The sequence below is a fragment of the Manis javanica genome, chromosome 15 (genome assembly GCF_040802235.1).
Source record: "Manis javanica isolate MJ-LG chromosome 15, MJ_LKY, whole genome shotgun sequence".
NCBI classification, from domain to species: Eukaryota; Metazoa; Chordata; class Mammalia; order Pholidota; family Manidae; genus Manis; species Manis javanica.
In genome coordinates, this window is record NC_133170.1 from 67,410,582 (window position 1) to 67,433,698 (window position 23,117).

Genomic DNA, 23,117 nt, shown 5'->3' on the forward strand with positions numbered 1-23,117 from the left:
TTTAATTTTTATGTAATGAACATCTATTGCTTGAAAAAAAAAAGAGAGAAAACACAGGAAAGTAGTCCCCAGTTGTTGAGAATGCGAAGTTTTATACTCTTTCCGTTTTAAAAGTATAATCTACTGTGGACCAAGTATCTGGGGATGCAGATAGAGCAATGAATTAGTCAACAATCCTTGCTGCCTTGGAATTTACATTCTAGAAGGGGTGGAGCACAACAGGTAATAAATAACCAACCTGCTGCATTATTGAAAACTGGCTGGGAAAAGAATTAATGATAAAGAGCTCTGTGGAAATGAACCATTAATACCTACTACTGTGTGAAGAACAATCTCTACTCATTTTGTTTGAGGATCTTAAATACCTTTTTTTTTTTAAAAAAAGAAATAAAGTAATTCATGCAGGGGTTTAAAATATAAAGTATATATATCAAGTGTATAAGGAAAACTGACCCTTCTGCCCACTTCCCCAGATACAATTAATGTTTTGCTTTTTGTTTTTCTAGTGGCAACTTTCCATACTTTTAAAAATATACTTATATTGTTATTATTTACGAACTGTAGACATTATCTATTGACATTTTGCTATGACTAAAGCACCATTACCTCTCCCCTTCAACACAGTTCTGCCACTATTTGTAGTTAATCCCTATTGTTACATTAATGACATGATTAAATCTTTGTATTTTGTTCCAGAAAGAAAAAACAGGTATTTACCCACTTTGTAAAATGAGGATTTGGGAGAACCTACTTGGTTTCTACTTCTGCCACATCCCCATCTTCCAAAGACTTGTCAGTTGAGCTGTTCTAACACTTGTATAGAACACACACATTTAAAAGCTCAGTGGCCTAATCTAAAAATGGAATGTGAACACTATTTTGAAGTAGGATTGAGCAACTTCTTTAGTCCTAACACTGGCTGCTGGCACTCAATGCCCTGTGTGGTAGGGCTGTGACTAGGCCTTGGTCACAAAATTTAAGGGGGGCACTAAAACTCAGTAGTTCAGAGAGATGATATTTTAATGCAATGTTTAAAAAGTCTAAATGAATACAAAAAACTCATAATGAATAAAATATCAGCATTTTAAAATACAGACAGGCTCAGCAGAATGAGTAGAAGAGAAAAGAGAAAAACAGAAGAGTTTATAAGTGCACCCCACCATTAATAGTAGTCTTTGGAACATTCTATGGCATCTATGATTACACGGGTTGCTTATTCCAGCTGAAACACGTTCAGATGAGGGGTGAGGTATGCCTTTCAGACTAGGAATGTAGATACTAGATTTCAGGGGTGCCATCACCACTTTGATCTCCCAGCTTGCAAACTAGGATGGTGTTAAATTAGGAAAACAGAATTTTTGTGATTTTAAACATGAATTGAGGGGAAGGGCAGCAGGTAAATTTACTTTATTCAGAATATCCTGCTTTTCCAGTGGAGTTCCCTCCCCTGCTCTGTGCAGGCCTGTTGGTCGGGGCAGCACAGTGCTTTGAATAAAGGTCAGCAAAGGGGTCACCCTCTTGATTATTCTCTTTTACCAGGGAGGAGGAGGAAATCCTGGGCCTCTTTATCCACTACCGACCGAGTCGCTGCAAAATCCTGGGCTTCCCTGACAGCTGCAAATTCCTCCCAGAGCTGCAAAACTTCTCAGGTTGCCATGGTCCACGGGAGTGAAATGCCCGTCGCCCTCTGCTGCAGCAGCCCCGGGCACGCTGTTGCTGCCTCCCTCCGGCCACTTTCGAAAGCCTTTGAAGGCGAGCCCTGGGGGAGAAGGGAGGACGGTACTTTAACCTGGGCTTCCGTCCAAGAGGTTGTGGCGAATAAAAGAGGCTTTTTTCAAACTAACGGAGCAAGTACTGCGCTTGTTTGAAGGGATTTTGAACCCTGAGTCTTTCCCTGGAGGGAAAGAAAGGGTAGAGATGGTCCTTCCCGAGCCTCAGTTGCTGTAGGCAGCTCCTCCAGCATTTTTCTAGGCGTCCTCACCCTGGGTCTTTCTCTGAGGGGAGAGGAGGGCAGAGAAGACGCTCCCTAGACTTAACCTGCTGAGGGCAACTCCTCCTAGCCTGTTTCAAAAGATTTCTCACCCTGGGCCTGACTTAAAAAAAAAAAAAAAAAAAAAAAAAGAGAACCGGCCCCAAACTAACAGGAGGTGGTCAAGACTGAGAGGAGTTAACGGGGGTGACTTGCAAATTCTGGGACACTTTTAGAAAACACGGAACTAGCCAAAAGGCTGAGAAGCCCCTCAGCCCGGGCCTCTAGGGTTTCCCTCGCACCTTCCTGCCCACCCCGTGCTCCTTAGGATCCGCTGGCCAGCCACCAGACCGCCGCGGGGCCGGTGCAGACAAAGCGGCGGCGTCGGGCGCTCCGCCGGACCAGTGCGGCTGGGGCGCAGGGCGCGAGGCCGGGCGGGCGCGCGACGACGGAGCGCGCGGGGAGGAGCCGCGGCCGCGTCTTCTCCTGGCGGCGCGCGCCCGCCCGGCCCCGCGGCGGCGGCGCGTCACCCTCTCCCCCGCCCCGAGCCCACGAGCCGGGAGGCGGCGGCTGCTGCTGCAGTGGGGCAGGTGGCGGCGACTGGCGGCTCTCGAGGCGGCGGCAGCGGTGAGCGAGGCGCGGCGCGGGCCCTCTCCCCTTCCCGGTCCCCCCGCCCCGGCGGGCCCGCTCCTGCCCGCCTGGCTGGGGGCCGGGGCCGGGCCGGAGTCCGTGAGGGGGCCGAGTCCCGCGCGCGGGGCCGCCCCTGAGGACAGCCGCGGAGTCCCGGGAGGGTGGCCTCGGAGGCCAGGGGGTCCCTGGGGCGCTCGTCCGGGAGCCGGAAAAGTGGCCAGCCCTGTCGGCGCCGACCCCGGCCTTCCCTTCCTCCGCCCGCCTCAAGATGGAGCTTGGACTCCGTGCCCTGCGCCGCCCCGGGCCGCTCCCTCCCCGGCGCCTCGCGCCCCCTCGCTCGGCCGGGGGTCTGGGCTGGCCGGGGACCCGGGAGGGGAGGCCGAGGCCCTGCGGGACCTGTTGCCCCGGGCGCCGCCGCCCGGCCGCCTGAACGCTCCTCGGGCCCGGCGCTGGCACCCACGAGCCGGATGGAGGGCACCCGGGCCGTGGCCTCTGGCTGCGCCCGCCAGCGGGCTGCCCGGCTGGCCTCCGGCCCGCTTGGCTGTGACTTTTGTTACCCCCCGCCACGGGGTACTGAGATTCTTGGAAAAGGTGGATGACAAGAGGTGACAAGGATTTCTGAGATAACACCGCCGCCCCGTAACGAGCCTTCTGTCACGGCCGGGGATTGGCTCGGAGGACAGATGACACTTGTTCAGAGATTATTTTAAAAGCAGAGCCTTCTGAGGCCCCTAATTTGGACGTCCTGGGCTTCAAAAAGCTGATTTTGGTCTGGGCATAAACCCTGAACTCGCCTGTTTCTCCACTTAATGTGGCTTTTCCATCCATCTGGCAGGAACCGAGCGCCACCCCTCCTCCCGTCACAGCCCCACCTCTTTGGTATGAAGAAATTACACATTAAGTCTGTAATGCTTTTAAATACCTGTTTTCAGCAAAACTTGGGCGCCAGTTACCGTATTTAAAAAGGAGGGTGGAGAAAATTGTGCAATTTTGGGATATTTATTTTTTTTGGACTCAGCAGGCTTGCCTTCTTTCTGTTGTAGGTGTGCCTGGCCAGTAAAAGCTTAGTATTAGTGTTGCTGTGGCTGGTAGGTTATGATTCTGGTTGGTGCTGTTTTATTATCATTACTATTTCCGGTAGTATCCACAAGTCGGGAGACCAAATGTATTTGACTCTTGGGTTTAATGGTAACATTTGCAAGAATTCTCAGTTGTTGTTTCTCAGCCTTTGGGCATTTTTTTTCTCTGGAAATTATAACATTTATTGAGGGCTTCCAGTGGTCAGGCTCTGGGCAAGTCTTTTATGTGTTTTATCTCATAAATCAGCCTAACCCAATGAGGGTGCTATCATTATCTCCATTTTACAGAAGAGGCATAGAAAGGTCAAGTATTTTGCCCAGGGTCACACAGCTGGTGGTGTCAGGATTTGAGTTCCCAGGTTCTGACTCCAGGTGCTTACTTACTAAATTAGTATAGTGAATCTCGGGCAAGGAACAAGCCTGGCCTTTACTATACTAAAGCAAAGGAAGTGGGTGATTGCTTGGCCAAGGGTTGGTGCTGGGGTTTTTAGGTGCATAGAACATGCTAAAGTACATCTTAGGCTTCCCACTAGGCCTAGTTCAAACTGAAACCAGGTGAGGACCCTGCATCCATATTCTGTCTAAAAATAAAGATCCTGCCCTTCCCTACTTTTTCAGCAGTTGCTTAAGCTCTTACTGTTCTTCAGCACAACATAAGCTGATCTGGTTTCTGTTCCTTAGTTTAGAATTTGGCCCTTCTTACTTACATTAAAAAAATTATTTTTTACCCAGTGTCTAACATTGGGTCTGTCACATCCCATGTGACCTATAAGTGCTTGTGAACTTAACTCAGTAAGGTCTGACTCTTGCTTTTTCTCTCTGTTGGAATTCTAAGCCCAATGGTTTATATATATATATATATATATATATATATGAGATGAATTGGTGCTCTTATAATCCATATGCAATGCAGGTAGGCACCTCTGAATTTGTCACATATTGACTGCTTGGTGTTCTACATTTTTGCAGATATATTTCTGGATATACATATATACACATGCACACACACACACACATATATACACATATGCATTCTGGGAATACATATGGCAAGGATCTTGTATTTCACTTTATAGCACCCTCTGCAGGATTCTGTGGAGTCCTGTGTGTTCAGTAAACATTATTTACTTAATTCAAAATATGAAGTCCATAAGTTTCAAGATTACTTTTATAGAAGTCAAAGCTAAAGAAATAAAGAGATGGGGTAATGTAGTAAAGTCACAGACAGATGGCTTAATATTTGTTAACATTAAAAGAAAACTTTGTGGTGTTAACTAAAGTAAGACTTTTCATCTCAGAACTTTCTACTTTATCCCAGTTATCAGCTTTTTTCCTCCCTCCCTTGTACAAATGAGGTATGAGGTCGAGTGTGTTTTTCTGATATAAAGAATGGACAGTATTGTTTATTAGTCACGACAAGCCTATAGTTCTCTTTTTAGTTTTTTTGAAGTGTTGATAGTCTCCCCAAAGACAGCTTGTGGAGCTATGGTGTACCTATCTGTGGGCTGTAATTAGATCTCATTCAGTATTCATTCAACAAATATTTATGGAGCACCTACTTGTGTGCCAGGTGCTATTCTGGGTACAGGTGATACAGCAGTGAATAAAACAGGATCCCTGCTCCCTTGGAACTCCTCTTCAGGTACAGGAGGCAGACAGTAACCATGTTAATATAATTTATTGCATGTTGGAAAGTGATACATGATAAGAAAAATCGGGGAAGGAAGACGTGAGGTTTTGGGGACAAGAGTTGGGGTAATGGAAATTTTGGGTAGAGTGGTAAGAGGGGACCTTGCTGAGAATGTGGCTTTTGAGTAGAGATCTAGAGGAAGTGAGGGACTGTAGATCCCAGAGGGAAGAGCATACAAAGAAGAGGGAACAGCGAGTACAAAGGTACTGAGGTGGGAGCTTGGGTGGGTGGGGCAAATAATTTAACACCATATAGGTTGTAATCCTTAAAATACATATTTATCAAAATATTTTAAATTTTGAAAGATATAGAATAATGCTATATTATGGTGATTTTGATGAAGGAAAAGTTAAAAGGTAAAGGAGCAGAGGCTCAAAGAATTTTACTAATTTGCCTAAAAGGCCACACAGCTAATGAATACAGAGCTAGAAACCGAACCCTAGTTTATGTTATTTTAAGCATTGCACAGAATATGTTGGCAGTGGAACCTCAAGTGGCTGCCAGAAAGGCCAGACCAGTACTTGATGTTCAGACTTGCTATTGAATGAATACTTGCCTATTTGTATGCAAGATCTTTAACTCTGGGAGACCCTGTAACTGATATTTGCATATGTAGTGTTTTCTTGATATTGTGCTTCTAGCAGCAAAGCCTTCCTTTTTAGTCTTAAAAGTCTGTAGTTCAAAGTCTGTGTTTAATATAAACCTTCATGTAAGTCTTGCCCATCTTAATTGGAAAGCAGTGTCAATATTGTCCTGGATATGAATTTTTTAGATAACTGTTAAGGGGGACTTTAAACTAGTATATCATCTTATATATTTTTAATATATATTGTGTATGTTTCCCATGTATAGAACTCAAAGAATCCGTATGCTTTGAATCAGCATTTGAGTTACGATGCACTTTTAAGGGAAGACATATTGACTGGTGGTACTATACAAGAATTTTAAGTAAGAGTGACCCCTTCAGATTTTAATCAGGGAATAGAGAGGGACTTTTTTTTTTTTTGCTAGGTTGGCAGACAGTAATTAACCAACCTTGAATTTGGCTAGGACATCTGGGTTAATATCCTGGCCCTGGCACCAACACCAAGTACCAAGGAATCTTGGCTACAATTAGTAAAGAGCTTTTTTTTTTTTGAATCTCCACCTGGCATTTCCTGAAGGACAGATTCCACTAGCACTAACTCAATGGGTGGGTCTGATTTTTTAATTGTCTTATTGTGGTTCTGCTGCAAAGTCTTAAAAGTATTATTTGCAAAATCTTTGAAAGGAGGAAGTAGTCCTATTACAGAATCCCTTTTGGGAACTCTCTCCGGTATTTTTTTCCTTGGGGAAATGTATTCTCTACCTCTTCTCAGGAATCTTAATGAGGCTACATATATTTTGCTTTCCTAATGCCCTAGTGAGCATAAGGTCTAATAAACTTCTGACTTGAATTAAATAGTTTGATATTTGTATTTTCCTTTGCTTACTTTTGTCTAAACATAGCTTGGATTAGATCCCAGTTCTAACTCTGCCTGTTTTTTCACACTTAAAGTTGCCAAGTCCTTTATTTACTGTATCTTCTCTGAAGTTAAGGGCCTGGATATCCAGATGTTCAGGATGTGCAAATCATCCAAAATTTGGGTTTGATGTGTAAAGGGAAGGCATAAAGTAAAAACTTTTATAACTTTGCATAAAACCTTATAAAACTTTATAGAGTTTTTTTTCCCCCAGATTCTACAAATCTCTAGTCACATAGTACACTGAAATATTTGGCATAATTTTTCCCCCTCTTCTCAGGAAAGAAAAAAGATATTTGGTTTATTTCCCAAAAATCTTATGACTTCCTGCTCTCTCTAACAGATTTACTCCATAGAAGTAATTTCTTATTATACTCTAAATACCTTAAGGCAGGAAGGAACCTATTTAGACTCTTCTTTTCCAGATGAAAGAGTAAATAAACTTAACAGGCGTGGCAATTTCTTTACAGCCTAAGTGAAAGAAAACTTTATCCCTAAGTTTCTTTTACATGTGGGTGACTGGAAAAATGGTGTATATCCCATGAAACTCTATTGTGAATTTGTTGTAAGGCATATATGGATGGCTTAGGTTGTTACATTGAGAATCTAGTATTAGAGTCAAATTTAGATCTGAGAAAGTGTTTTCTAGTGAAGTGATTATTTCTCAGTTTTACATTTTTCCTTGTATACTTTTATGTGGTTTTACAATGGACTTTACATTTTAATAACATATTTTCTTATAATGGTTCAATGCATCATATATAAAGCACACATACACATAAAAACACAGAAAAAAGCAAAGATTTATTTAGTCCTACTGCCCAGAGAAAATCATTTCAGCATTTTAGAGTATGTCCTTCCAGTCTTTTTTTCTTTATATTAAAAAAAAACTTATGTCTAGATTTATATTACTATGTTTAAGTAATTAAAATTGTAATAATTTCACTGGAACTAGTCTCAGCAAACCAGCATGGAGAATCAGAACTACTGTTAGAAGTCTGAGGTCCTGGATTTGCTTGGGCCTTGGCTTGGGCAAGTTGCCTAACCTCTCAGTCTGCTTCTTGCTTTATAAAATGAGATGACAACTACACTGTCCAACCTGTGGGGTTGCTATATTGATGAAAGGGATTAGCTTGATGAACCAGAGATCTCTAGATAACGTCTTCCTGGGGTGATGGTAGTGCAGAGGGAGTCAGTGCTTTCAAATATCAAAGAGGCCAGGGAAGACAAAGACAGGAAAGGCCAGTCCTGTATCACTGGTTGTCTGTGGGTCACCTGTGTTTATTTTGTGTATGGTTAAATTTTTAGTAAGCCTTTCAGATGAAGGTTACCAATAAAAAGTGGCCAGTGTGAAAAACCCCAGAAATGCCAGTTTATCAGACATTTGTTGAGTGCTGGGAAGACTCTTTGAGGTCCAAGGGGCTCTGTGTCTCACAAGGTGAGACAGCTACTCTAGGTAAGGTCTAGGCTAAAATGGAGATGAGATGGACAGGGGAAGGTGATCAGTTCATTGGGCTTGGGGGTCTATGTGTATGGGAGGGAGTCAAGAAAAGCTTCTGAAGTAGGAGTTAGCCCTTGGTTTGGTATTGGTGGAAATCTAGGGTTCCTAGGCAGGGAAAGGTTAGACAAGACATTCCAGGTCAGACTCTGCAAGATATGAGGCATAAGAGTAGTATGTTGAGATAATAACAGATAGTCCACTGCTTTGTAGTATGGGGGCAGGTAACAGGAAATAAAACTAAGACATTTGGATTTGTACCAAGGAGAGGCTTCCCTGCCCTGATGAGGAGTCCATCTTTCTGTCTTTAGCATTTTATAATCACTAAGTTTTCTGATCTTTTTTTTTTGATCTTTTCAAGTCTTTTTTTTATGATCTTCGGTCAAAAATATTTGGTTGTGGGTGGTATATAGGACCACTACTGGGTATACTAGTTATCTTATCTGTTTTGTGCAGAGTTGTGCAACCATCACCACAATCCATTTTAGACTATTTTCTTTGTACTAAGAATATCTTCTCTCTATATGTGATAATCCTAAACACATTATCAGTGACTCTTCATTTCCCCCAAAGCTCCCAGCACTGGGCTCCCAGCCCTATTCTCTGTTACTGTGGATTTGCCTCTTCTGGACATTTTATGTAAATGGAATCATATGATATGACTGACTTCTTTCACTTAGCAAAATGTTCTCAAGGTTCATTCATGGAGCATATGTCAGTGCTTCATTCCTTTTTATGGTTGAATCATATTCTGTTATATGACTAGACTACATTTTATTTGTCTATTCATCAGCTGGTTGGGTTGTTTCCACTTTTTGCCTATTATGAATAATGAACATTAATTTGTGTTTAAGTTTTTTTTTTTTTTTGGTACCATTAATCTACAATTACATGAGCAACATTATGGTTACTAGACTCCCCCCATCATCAAGTCCCCTCCACATACCCCATTACAGTCACTGTCCATCAGCGTAGTAAAATGCTATAGAATCACTACTTGTCTTCTCTGTATTGTACAGCCCTCCCTGTGCCCCCCACCCCACATTATGTCTGTTAATCGTAATGCCCCTTTTTCCCTCTTATCCCTCCCTTCCCACCCATCCTCCCCAATCCCTTTCCCTTTGGTAACTATTAGTCCATTCTTGGGTTCTGTGAGTCTCCTGCTGTTTTGTTCCTTTAGTTTTTTTCTTTGTTCTTATACTCCACATATGAGTGGAATCATTTGATATTTGTGTTTTTCCGATGTGTTTAAGTTTTTTATTAGACATGTTTTCAGTATCTTGGGTATATACCTAGGAGGAATTGCTGGTTTATATGGGGCTCTACCTTTTGAGGAACTTCAAAACTGTTTTCCAAAGTGACTGTATCCCCAACAATAAATGAAGTTCCAGTTTTTCCACATCCTTTCCAACACTCGTTATTATCTTTTTGATTACAGTCATCCCAGTGAGGGTGAAGTGTGGTATCTCATTGTGATTTTGATTTGCATTTGCCTGATGGCTAGTGATATTAAGTACCTTTCCATGTGCTTATTGGCCATTTGTATATTTTTGAAGAAATGTCTGTTCAAGTCCTTTGTCCAGTTTTGAGTTGGGATTGTTTTTCTTCATTGTCGAGTTTACCAGTTAAACTCGTATATTCATCAGGCATTTATTGAACACCTGCTGTAGAAAGGCACTAGCCCAGATGTTGGAGACACAAAGTTGAATTAACAGGTACACATTCTGCTCTTGGGAAACCCACAGCTGTTAAGGGAAGTCAGGAAAGAGCAAGAATTCAGTTTGATAGCAGATCCTGGTTCTGTTACTTTATGGAAGACCTTGTACAAACTGCCTGACCTTTTGGAGCTCAGTTTTCTCATCTGTAAATCAGGGATAATAGCTACTTCATATAGTTGTTGTGAAGTTTAAATAAATTAGTGTATGTAAAACTCAGTAGATGTTAGAACTCTTCTTCCCCTTCTCTTTAATCCCTTGTGTCTTCCTGACTGCCCATTGCTAAAGGGACTTAGGGTTCAGCACCTCAGTTTTCTTTCATTTAGGTCAGAATGGGGGAAAATAGCCACTTCTGTTAGTATGGGAAATTAAAACCTTTCTTCTTGCCATGTTTTCAAAAGTTTGAGTACAAGTGCCTTGCCATTATTAAAGGGCACATTTTTAATGAACAGTTGTCACTGAGGAACTTGTAATTTATGAGTTAAATACTCATCATGGAAAAGCAACTCAATGCTTTCATGTTAGAACCTGTGCTTTGCAAAATTTCAAGCCCTTTTGTATGCTTGTCAGTTTTATTTCCCACAGTTAATTAAAGGTGGGGTTCTTCTTTCTAAGGTCTCATAGAACTTGCTGTGTGTCTGTATACCCAAAGAGGTAAAACAAAAAAAATCAGCAATGAAATTGGTTGTTAAGATCCAAACGGAACCAATTCCTAGTCTCCATTTACAGCATCTAAGGCAGTTGTACTGAAAACTATCTTAGGGACATGTAAGTAAAATTAGTAGAGTGATATCTGCTCTCGAAGTAGCCAGGTATCCTTCACTATTGTGAAAAATAGAAATTGGATTATTTTTTCATTGGCTCTAAAGTCCTATAGCAAGTATTAAATTTTCCCATTTGCAAAGTAAAAACAAGAACACTTTTTTTTACAGAGGGAAAAAACCAGTAAGGAAGTAATTGATTCTTATGTGAGCTGTCTTTGTGCCCTTTTCTTGTTCAGAACGAACAGTTGGTATGCATTTGCTTTCAGTATGGGCAGTGTCTGCCTGTTTAAGGGCAAGCAACAATATGACTGCTTCTCTCCTTTGTGAAGACTGGAAAGGGAAACCAATTTTAATGTGCCTTGAGATTGACTCATTCATCTACTGCTGTATATATATAACAGATCAGAAACGTATTCATCAGCGTACGTTACCAGTCAGGAGCCTTTAAACTGGAGGTTGGGGTTTAAGTCCTAGACCGTTGAGTAACTGTGACCTTAACAAGTGATTTTACTTTTTGATATCAGTTTCTTCAGTGGTAAAATGGGAAAGTTGAACTAGATTGCCACGGTCTCTTCTTATTCTAAAATTTTAGGATGCTATATTAAGCACATTTGCTCTTTTTGACACATTAGTATAATTGACTGCTGTTGACCTATTAAGTAAGTTCTTCTGGGAGATACTAACCAGGCCTAGTAATTTTAGTTCCTTTTAAGATCTGTCTCTGATGCTGGTGGTCTTAGAGTTACAAAGTCATTGGAATTTTGTAGAGACCTGTGTGTAAATGAGCAAAATAGCTCAAATTATTCAACTTTCCATGTTCCCTTCTTTAAAAAAATTCTTTTGCAGGTGGAGGAACTTGGGATGCTGCTTATTTTCTGCTTATCTAAGTAGCAGGAACATAAAATAAACCTCCACTCAGACTGAGCTGTACAAAGACATTCATAATTGCAGGCAGTTGCATCATGGCACAGAGTTCCATCCTTTAAAAAAAATTGTGTAATGCTCCAGCTCTCTTTGCCTTCTTAAGGTTGGCCCCCTCCCTCTCCTTTTTAAAACTGCTACAGACTTTGAAACGCTGGGTACAACTTGTACTCTGTATTCTGTTCTACACACTTTAAGTTTTAAAAACATAATTTTCAAGCACTGAATAATTTTTCAAGAGGATATGTCTCTCTCTTGATACCTTGTTCTGATTTCACTCAGCAGACATCCTAAACTGAATCTTTAATCACTTAAAATTCTCCTGATTTTGATGGGAAGGTGTGGTAAACTTTTTATTTATCTTCAGTAACTGGTTATATGACAGTCTCAAACCAACACTTAAGGTTGGCAGACTGATTTTATGAATTGCTTTATAAGGGCTCTACAAGTTAGAAACTGGAAGTACAACTCCCTTGCAGCACCACTGGAATTAAGGAGCCAATTTTCCAACCCCTCCTGGCTTATGCCAGTCCGTTAGTGTCTAAGTGGGCTTTTCACATTGATCCTTTTAAACAAACAGTGACTATGCTATTCACTTATCTTTTATCTTTTGTACTGTATTCTTGCTAGAGATACTCAGTTTGCATTAGTATTTGTATTAATATTTTAAAACTGCCTGACCTTTTTAAAAAGTTAAATGCCATGTATTGTGTATGAAATATAGATAAATACTTACATATGTAGATAAATATTCGTGAAAATAGTGGTCTTCCAGTACAATTAGGTGACAGAGGCTAAAGAAAAAATTAGGTGACAGAGGCTAAAGAAAAGTAGGATTATTCCTCCTGTAATCTTTTAACATTTTCTGACTAGGATATTTCAGGGAGTGCTGCCCTTACGAATGCAGAGTGATGACAGCAGCACAACCCATCAGGATATGGATGAACACTCTCTGGGCAATCAGGGGCTGGAGATCTTTGAGGATCTGTGGGTGTTTATGAGCATTATTGACAACGGAATAAAAAAGGACAGGTTGCATGGCTTTAGTATTCAATTAAGGTAACTTACCATAGGAAAGGCACACTGATCTGAAATTGTTGTAAGTGAGGACCATGATTTTGAGGAATAGCTGTGAGTGCTCTTATTTTGACACATGGCTCTTTGTACTTAGGTAATCCTGTAAGAACAAAGGAATACACTGGATAGATGTGGAATTGAGTGGAAGTATGGACAAGTGGCACCAAGCTGTGGTGTTTTTTACATTTTACCTGTATCTCCCATGTCTCCTTTTCCCTTACATTATTTTACTATTTTTGTCATTTTTCATAATAATTTCTGAAACGTATAAATTTAGCATTACACAAATACAAGTTACTACCAGGTCTGTCTTCGGCTAATGGATTAACTGTAAATTTATCAAAAGCAATATAAAAATAACTTGAAGGCACTGTGAGAGTCATTGGGTAACTTTCAGTCCTTATGAGGTTCTGTTTCTTTAGCCAGGTGGTCTTTGAAGAATGCTGGTAATCTTCAAGTTAGACTTAGATACTGGTTTTTCTAATTTATATGAAAAATTAAATAATGAACAGTGGTTTTCTTAATTTCATTTTTTACTTCATTAGAGGGGTTCATTTTACATCGAAGGCTACTGCTACTATAAACTTAGAAACCTTAGATTTTGTATTGTATCCCAGTATTTTGTGGTATTCTACTAAGAACACCATTACTTCCAAATGCTCTGGTCTCCCAAACAAATTTGAGACACTGCTCCATCCTTTTAAGCACACAAAAGACAGAGTCAGCTCTGGAAAATGGATTCTCTTTCTCTTTCCACTTTGGAAAATTGCTCTCTTTACTTCTGACAGATCTGCATGTCAGCTGGCTAAACTTTTCATTATTCCAAAGTCTTGGAATGCTCTGCTGGAGGTGGTGTGATAAAGAAGTGGAGGGGCAGTTTGGAATTTCCCTCTTTGCCATCATAGGAATCAGCCTTAATAAACTTATCTCCCATGGTGAAGAGTTTATCCCATTATCCTTTAAACCAACCACTCTGTCAGTAGCTGCTGAAATCAAATGGCTCTAGTCCCCTGCTTGCTCTTTAGTTTATCTCCCTTGTTATTGCACTGATTTGAAGTAGTGGCTCTTCTGCGCCTAAACTGTGTTTGGTGACATCACACACATTTTCCCTGTGTTTGAGGGGCAAGCTTCTGGAAGGCCAAACAAATGATGACCTGAGGTGGCTGCGTGTCACTCATCATCAGTTCACATGCTTGCCAGATACTCTGCCCTGGAGGAGATGCACCTGTCTCCATCCTCCAAGGAGTATTCTGTGTCTTCATTTAGTCTTCTGAATGATCTTATATTTTAAATTGTAGCCATAGGCTGTTTCTAAGTCAAAGGCAATTTACTAAAGTTTATGGGGGAAAAAATTATCAGATTGTAAGAAACAAATAACTGACACTGCAGTCACATCCTTAACCTTTTTCTCTCCTATAGTTTTTCTCTCCAGTCCCCAAGCCTGTCTTTCCATGTGTTCTTGTGGCACCATTCCTTGACTCTGTGATGGTTACCTGGAGTCAGAAAAAGCTAAGCACCATGGTACTTCAGTAGAGTAATGCTCTCACTCACTTTTCATTTGTAAAAGGCTGCCTCCTGCTAGATTGGTCATAAATCTTCCAGTCCCTCACTTTCAGGTTCCTTCCTTTTATCTCGAGACACACTTATTAAATTTTCATCTGTAACTCTATCTCTGTACTTCGTTTGAGTTTTGTGTGGGGATATTTTCAAACTCTTAATGTTAAGCTATTAGTTGTGCTGGGCAGTGCCTTGTGCTCCAAGTAGGGCTTCTTTTTACCTTATGTATCTCCTGCCAAATAGGTATTTAAGGGTCCTCTAATTGTAAAAATGCTTTTTTTTCCTTTTTTATATTGAGAGCAATTAAATTGTTCACAGTTTTATATCCAGGAGTTTGCATTTTTCCTTTTCCTCACGTATGTTGGAAAGATGAATGTTTCATGCCTACAGGAGTTTGGGTTATATGACAACTTTATTATCAATGCCAAGAAAGAGGAGAGCTACTTTATATTCAGTCTTAAACATGTATTCTAGACTGTACTGTCCAGTACAGAAGCACAAGGCATACCTGGCTATTGAGCATTTGAAATATGTCAAGTCCAAGTTATACTAAGTTTCAAAGACTTGGTATAAAAAAAGATGTGAAACAGCTTATTAAGAATCTTAATATTGTTTATATTTTGAAGTAATATTTTAGATGTATCAGGTTAAATAAAATGCTGTCAGCTGTTTTTTAATTTTTTAAACATGGTTACTAGAAAACTGAAAATTACACGTTTGTCTCACATTTTAATTCTATTGGACAGCCCTTTTCTAAAGTATAGTATTGTCAACAAAGTAATGACCTAATTTGACACTCACAGCTCTTACCTACTGCTTACTAGAGGTAATAATTGAACAGTTTTCCCAGAGCTTTACTGGCCTACTTATGATAAGGGACTCCAGGGCTGGGAAACCCTCTAATGCTGTCTTTTTCATCAAATGCTGTGAAGAGTGAGATACAGTTACTTGACACTCTAGTTTGAAAATTGCAGTATTGCATGCTTCTGTGGGTTCTTGTTTTGGTGTTGAGTCAGTTCAGAACTTTTCTGTGTACTAGATACTTTTTTAGGTCCTTTGGATACAACAGATCTCATCCCTGCCCATGAGGACCTTAGTCATAGCACAGTATGCAAACAAGACTGGAGAGTGATTCATCGTGCAATAATAGAAGGCTGCACACTGGCTGGAGGAGTCCAGAGGAGAAAGAGAGGGCAGGGAGAGTATGGAGAAGAGATCCCTGGAGACTTCTTTTAGAGTCATTTCCTGTGCCCCCTGATGCCCTTACTTATAGGAACGGGCTGCCTGTAGCAGTTGTGGGCCTCAGGTGTACAAATAGCCCATGCTCTGGAGACAGACATGACTGTGTGCTGCCCATCCCTGGACATAAGCTCCATTCAGCTAGATAGGAGTTAAAGGTTAAATTGGCCCCAAACAGGCCTGTTAGCTTATTGTTTGGGTTTTGATAGTCTTCTGTAAAGTTGAGATACTTGACCTTCCTTGTTTTACTAAGGAATTGAAGAAAATATGAAAAAACTCAATTTTGTTTTTTCTAGTTTTTTCTCTATGTACAGAAATACCAATGTGAATGAAACTGAAAGAGGGTGAAAAAAATCAACTGACTTGCCTTTCTTTAGTGGAAGTACAAGTCAATTTGGAAAGGTCCCGGAGTGTTGTGTCAGTGTTTTCAGCAGCTGAGGCAGACAAGCTCAGGTTACGGCATCTCCTGTGTTGGGGGCAGGAGACAGTAAGTGACACAGCATACAACAGGCATTTACATAACCATGACTTCAGGGGACAGCATTGAGCTGTGAATGGATCTCCCAAATTTAGGAATATGATATTAGAACACAGCTTTTCAATTTTTCTCTTGAGTGACTTGAAAATCGCTTTCAGAAACATCTTTCCAATGAGACTTTTCATTGCTCTGGGAACTTATTTCCCCTTCCCTCTGTTACTAAATTCATGGACTTAATAACTTTGTAGAACTGGAAGGGAGCTCAGAAGTCTCAGAATGCAGCTGTCTCTAGGTAAGTTCCTTAGCCTGCCTGGGGCTGGGTTTCCGAGATCTCCATGCCCACTCCCCCTAGGTAGACAGTCTGTTTCTGGAGGCACAGTGTTAAACTCCCTCTCCTAGCAGATTAAATTCATTGCACATTCTTCCACTCTCCTTTGCCTCCCAACAGAATTTCCAGATTTAGCAAATAAAGGAGTATTTTCATTTTTGCTGATGGGGCAAAATGGACTAAGAAGGGACTGACTGAAGTGAAGTGTGGAGATGGGATTGCCTGGGGCCATACTTGCTCTAGTATGCCAGAGATGTTGCCCTTGTTAGCAGCTGATCTTATCGACCTGGGCTCTTCTTCCCTTATGGCTGGGTGCTCTTTGCAGAGTGAGAGCCACAGTGCTTTCACTTTTGAATCCTTGCTCTTTCGCTACAGGAGTTTGGATTTGAATCCAGAGCAGTGGACCACGAAAGGATGCAGTTGGAAATGGATCTTATTTAATCAACATCCTCAGGTTATGAACGAGGATATCAAGGGCTGGGAAGGGGTGAAATATAGCTGCAGCAGAGCCCAGGTCTGTATTTCCCAGTCTGAGTCTCTTTATTTTTTGAAGCCACAACATTTTTTTTTTTTACAACAGTAAACCAAAACAGCAAAACCACCACCAAAAAAGGGTAAACAAAACCTTAGAAAATCAAAAGAATTATGAAGAAGATTATTCTTTTTCATTTGAACACAATTTACATCATGCCTATTTTGGCGAACTGCTTGTTTTGAGAAACCGCTTGTTTCTGTAAATTGTTTAAGCTTTTTTTAGATTATGAGGGGTTAGGGAGAAGGCAGGGTTTGGATTTTACTAAAATATCTTCTATAATAAAACCTTTTTATTGTGGAAAATTTTACATACAAAAGTAGAGAGAATAGTACCATCACCTAATTTAGCAGTTACCAATTCATCACCAGTCTTATCTTATGTAAGTTTTAGATGCTGTAATCGTATTTGTTTTTTAAACATTATCTTGCTCTTGCCAATAAAATGTCTTTTTGTTTTTAAGACAGTATAGTATTTTTATTATTCATATAATTACGCTTTTTGTGGTTTGAAGCATTTCCATCTCTGTTCTTATCCTAATAATTTCTTGTGTTTACTCAGCCAAGATGATTCCAATGCTCTAAAAATTTTTTTATCTCTTTGCCACCATAATAGGTAAGAAAAGTTAGCTTCTGTAACAAACCTCACTAATTTTGTTGACTTAAACAGAAGAAAGTTTATGAGTAATGGAAAGGTCTCAGGTAGTCATTTCCTGATGGGAAAGTGATTCAGGAGTGGAGTCAGGCTTCTGCATTGTGATCCTTCTGTCCTCAGCCCATGCTTTCGAGATTGCCTGCTCACCCCCATCAAGTCATTTGAAGGGCCTTGTGGGTATTGCAGGGGGAAGATTTTATGGGCTGGGCCTAGAGGGGCACACATCCCACTTGCTTCCATCATCCCATTGGCTAGAAACTCAGTTGTGGTCAAAGCATGCTGCCAAGGGAGCTGGGAAATGCGGTCTGTGACTCCAGGAAGAAAAAGAAAGAGGCTTGGTGAACACCTCAGAATTCTGAATGTATATTCAACATCTCATACCCGCTTCGTGCTGCATTTATGATCCTGGGTAGAAAGCAGCACAGTAGGGTCCCTGCTTGAAGTCCTTTTACTGAGGCTAAAATCATTAATTTTTTTCCTGTTTAAAATATTATGCCTGTTCATTAAATAAAATTTGAGAAACCCAAGAAAACACAAAGAAGATATAAAAATAGACAATAATCTCATCACCTGGAGATAATTATTATTAATCCTCTGTTACATTTCCTTCCAATTTTAGAAATTTTAACCACTTAGAAATAATAAAATTTCACTAATTCTTATTCTGTACTGCCTTGTAAATTCCAAAATTCAGAAGAGGGGAATAAACAACAATAACAAAAGTCTGGCAATTTTACCTTTTCTCAGCAAAGATACACTATTGCAGAGCTGTGGTGAGGCTTTACACACTGGCCATTTTTGGAATGAACCTTCTAGCTTACACATTGTAATCCTTGTTCCTCTTAGCAAATAGAGTAAATATTGGGGCTGGTGAAGTTAGCAATATGTATTAGAGTAGCCAGTCAGAGGTAACATTTCAGAATTTCTAAGTAACAGATTAATTTTCCGGGAGGGAATACTTAAGGTGTTTGAAACAGAGCTGATATGAAAACTTGCAAATTTGAAGTAAATACAAATACATTCTTGGTGGTGAGCAGAGTACTTGGTGGATGTGTTTTTCTCTTCTCACCTGCAGTGCTTCTGCTGGTGAGTACTGGAGAGAGATGCTGCTTATCATAGCTGGGAGGGTGGTTTTTTGGGAGAAGGTGCATTCCTTGAACCATCAGCTCCAGATCTGGGGATACAAAGCCTTCTGTTTTTTCTTTAAAGTGCATCCTTGAGACACACCAGCATGAGAATTCCTGTTTGTGAGGTCATCATAATGACCTCATAGCCAGGGTTGCTCAAAATGTTTGTTCATCTTCTGGCAAATATGAGCTGAGGCCTGGCCCAATTCTACAGACACCATGAGGTACCAGTTGTTTCATATTATTAGATTTGTGTGGACTTTTCTGCAACCTCTGTAGATAAAAAGTAAAGACATTAGCGGTAGGGCCTCTGTATCCTACTGAAGATTGTATAATGATAGGAAAACAATTGTTTTAAAATATCCTCTGGCAGGACATTTAAAAACAGAAAACTCAACAGTGGATCAGGGTATGTGGTTATTCAGTGGCTCTATTTACCGTGTAATTTGCAGTCAATTTTCCTGTTTCCTGCAAATAAACACATTTTTCTCCTGTGGAAATAGATTTACAGCAAGTAGATGTATCTCAAATTGTTACCCTGGTAACAATTTGAAATGATTAGACTTGGTTATCAGTGGTATAAATTATTAATGACCCAGACAACTAAATTCAGTCACATCACAACTGAGATGTTGTTACTTGGTTTTGAATATGTTGCTTTTGCTTTACTTGTTTTAGTTGTTATTAACAACAAGAAAAGGTGTTGGTTCACACAAATATCCAGAAATCTAGTCTCTGATGGTTAATAGGTATAATTTTCTTAAGGATTGTCTTCCTTTAAACAAACACAACCTTCAAAATCCTGTGTTCCTGTATAGAGGGTGCAAGTCCTCAATAAGTCATCCTTTCCCATCGTTTCTTTGTTAAACCCTTCTTCTAAGTTTGATATTATGAGTTGAAGTTGAGAGATTAGGTGGCCAAAGAAGAAAAAATTTGTTTTGTTTCTGTTTTTTCTCCCACAAAGCGTGTCACTATCAGACTCAATATCCCGTGTTTTGAGGTAGACTGCTCTTTTTAAAGCACTCTCCTATGTGTTCCCTCTTTTTTTCCCCCTCTGTAACAGTTACATGTCCCTGTTAAACATGCAAGACCTAGAGTCTGAAATTATTTACTTTCTTTGAGACTAGGAGAGCTCTTTCTGGACCCTCTAGATGTGTTTGTTTTCAAATGTGTCTCTCTTACTGGGGGTCCTTAAGACAGCTTTTTAGAAAGGAGCCATCCTGTATGCATGGGTTGTAGAAACTTGAAATTGCAAACTCGAGGTGAATTTTAGTTTTGGGGACATGCAAGTGCTTTAAGTCAGTTTCTGTGCTTTCACCATGTATTCTTGTGCAGGAAGACAGGAACTGAATCTTTAACTTCTGAATTCCCAGTCCCCTCGCAACATAACTTTCATGGGAGAGGCACCGAGTTGGGGTCTGAATGTAGTGCATGTTCATAGAGGAGTGATCCCAGAGGCATCTTGAAATGACACTCTAGTCATTTCCTGGGTCAGCTGGAACAGTAACTGCTCTTTCTGCTTTGAATGAAGTGTTAGTTGGTACTGGCTGCACCTCCAAACTGGGATTCATTACTGGAGTCATGTCTTTTTTTTTTACCCCCTCCTTCAAGGTCCTGATAACTAACCCACTGCTTTATACTACAGGTAAAATTTTTCTTTATCTGGATGGTTTCAATATTCTTACCTTTATGAAGCAGTTTATAGATTGCTTATTAAAAGTAATAACTATAGTTAAGTATATGTTCTCTGTTTTGAGGAAGTTATAGTCTGGAACTATATCCAAGCTTTGAAAATTTGTTTAGAAAGGAAGACTGATGTTTATATAATTTCCTTTTGAAATAATGTGTAGCAAGAGAAGTTATATCTAACAGGAACTTGGGGTGCTTGGATCCTTAGAAATAATAATAGCTAACGTTTGTCATGCTTGCTGCATACTGGCATTGTTCTAATCACTTGACACCTCCCTAGATGCTGGTATTTTCCAGTATCTAGCACACTAGACAAATGTGTTGACTTCCTAGAGGGTAGAACACATTGTATTTTGTTGGGTGGAAGGAGAATAGTCCTGCTTTCTAGAATCCTAACTTTGAATAAAGCTGACATCCTCAAGAAATGTAAAGCACACTTCTTTTGGGGAAGCCAAAGAGGATAGGCCTAAGGTAATTTGTTTCTCTGAAATAAATAGCTTGCCCTTTTCAATTAGTTATTTAGATCAGATCTCAGAGTTAAATCACAAGTTAGAGTATTAATCTAGTTTAAAATCTTGGCTTATTCCAGTCCTGGCTTTTTTTGTCTCTTAAACTTGTAGGTTTCCCATGTCCCTTAAACATGGGGAAAAAAAACCACAAAAAACTATTCTTCTAGGGTTGATACTTAGCAACAAAGCTTCCTGGTTTTAGGTGGAAATGTAAACCTTTTAGTGAGAAGAAAGAGAGTGAGAAGGGATGCGCAGCTGAGCCTTCTGTCTGTCCAGGAGCCCTTCTCCTGTACATAGTTGGTGCCAGGAAGTAGATCTGTCTCCATGCATCTTCTATTTGAGAATGTACAAGCAAAATTGTAGCTGTTTTTGACTGTTCAGTAGTGAGTTAAGTTCTAGAGATAAACATTTTACAGATGGTTCTGGGCTTGAAAAAGTATTAAAACCGTGGTATCAGTCAATGGTGTAAAATAGGATTCTGGGGCATTAGTGTATCGAATATGTTGCAATGTTCTAGTTTGGAAAGCAAGATTACAAAGCAATGTGACTGACTTTTAAAAATAGATGGAAAAAATACATCAGAACTTAAGTTTTTTCATCTAGGTAGGTATTGTTCATTTACTACAGTGATAGTTTTTGGAATTTGGAATTCACCTATGTGCCTTGGATACATTTTTGCTATGTTCAGTAGTTGGGCACCATATTTTTAAGATTTTTGATTCACGTTTTGAAAACATCCAGTGATGGTTTAGAGCCAAGTCCAATCTAGAGTGCTGAGAGACTGAGAGGGTCTCTACCATGTTGGGTTGGCAATAAAGTACAACTTGTGAACTGTCTCTGGAGTTATTTCAAGAAGAGGAGTTAAGAATATTTTGACCAAAGCAGTATTACTCAAACATAGTGTTTCCTTGGCTGATTGCTTTGAAGGATACTGTTCATCAGGAGGTTTTAGAACAGTGCTGTCCCGCAGAACTTTCTGCAGTGGTGGAAATTGTTTGGTATGTTTCACTGTGGCTGTTGAGCACTTGAAATGTGGCTGGTGTGATTGAGGAACTCAGTTTTTATTTCATTTTAAAGGAATTTAAAGTTAAGTTTAAACAGTGCATGTGGCTAGTGGCTCCACACTGGATGGTGCATATCTAAGGCATCCAGCTTGCAGTTTGGATTAAGACTGGGGTGAGCAGTTTACAGAAAGATACCAGAAGTCATCAAGGCAAGGTGGGTTATGGAATATCTGGTCCCTCTCCCCTCCCACTGCATGCTGAGTAGTAAAGAAGACTATAATTTGTCATTTGTGTTCAGTGGTATCTAATCTTTATAACCTCTCCAAGTTTTTCCTTGCTAAGGTGTTAGCTGAAGGGTTTTAGATGAGAACCTTCCCTTGTATTTCCATTTTAATCATCAACTTTAGATGCTCATGACTCTTCCCTGAAATTTAAGACCTGCCTGGCAGCCCCCATTTGTTACCTACACCTGTGGTTACAGTGAGTGAAGACTTGGCATGCCACTAGAAAAAGGCTGCCAACCCTTACTTGATAATGGTAGCTAGGTGAAGAAAACTGAAATGAACAAATGAAATAAATATAGAGCTCAAGGGAAAACTGTAGACATCTTTCATTTTGTACCAGTAGAATCTTGAAGTAAAGGAGGCTTTTCATTTGAAGTGAAAGGTAAGTAAGAGCTGATTATGGTATATTTCTTAGATTGAGCTCTAAGGCTCTTTAAAATGCCTTTTCAATTTACTTTTGGAACTTGATTTCTTACAATAATCTTTTGATGTTAGCCAAGCTGAGCTTCTCACTGTCTTAATCACTTGCTTTTTATCTTTTCTCTTCCTTCCTTTGTCGCCTTCTCTGAAATCTTTTCTCTCTGCCTTTTTGAAAATCCTGTCAACACCTGTACAACCGCTGAGCTTCGCTCAAATCCTGCCTCACCCACACAGCCTTTTCTTTCTGCCTTAATCTGCTCTACTCTCCCATCTTTTAAGACACTTCCAGATCATCTCGTGGTTTGGTATTGTAAGTTGATTGTTTTCTTAGTTATTTTTCATATGTGTGGGTCTTCTGTCCCCAACTACGTTGTAAATTCCTTGACCTTAGGTGTGTGTCATATATTTTTCTGTCACCTGTAGCAAGCACCAAGTATAACTTTTTAAAATA

General features: G+C 40.1%; 1 protein-coding gene across 15 annotated transcripts in view; it reads left to right on the top strand.

Moving 5' to 3' along the window:
- The first annotated feature begins 2,448 nt into the window (after positions 1–2,448).
- The window catches only part of CLIP1 (CAP-Gly domain containing linker protein 1), a 109,742-nt gene continuing 89,073 nt past the window's right edge, over positions 2,449–23,117 (top strand). For 9 of the 15 annotated variants that reach the window (XM_037014415.2, XM_037014419.2, XM_073223805.1 and 6 more), the window contains exon 1: positions 2,454–2,596. The gene's annotated coding sequence lies outside the window, so the exon portion shown is untranslated. Of the gene's footprint in view, positions 2,597–23,117 lie in introns of all 15 variants that reach the window. The other 6 variants (XM_073223803.1, XM_073223809.1, XM_073223807.1 and 3 more) reach the window with 3 other exon arrangements.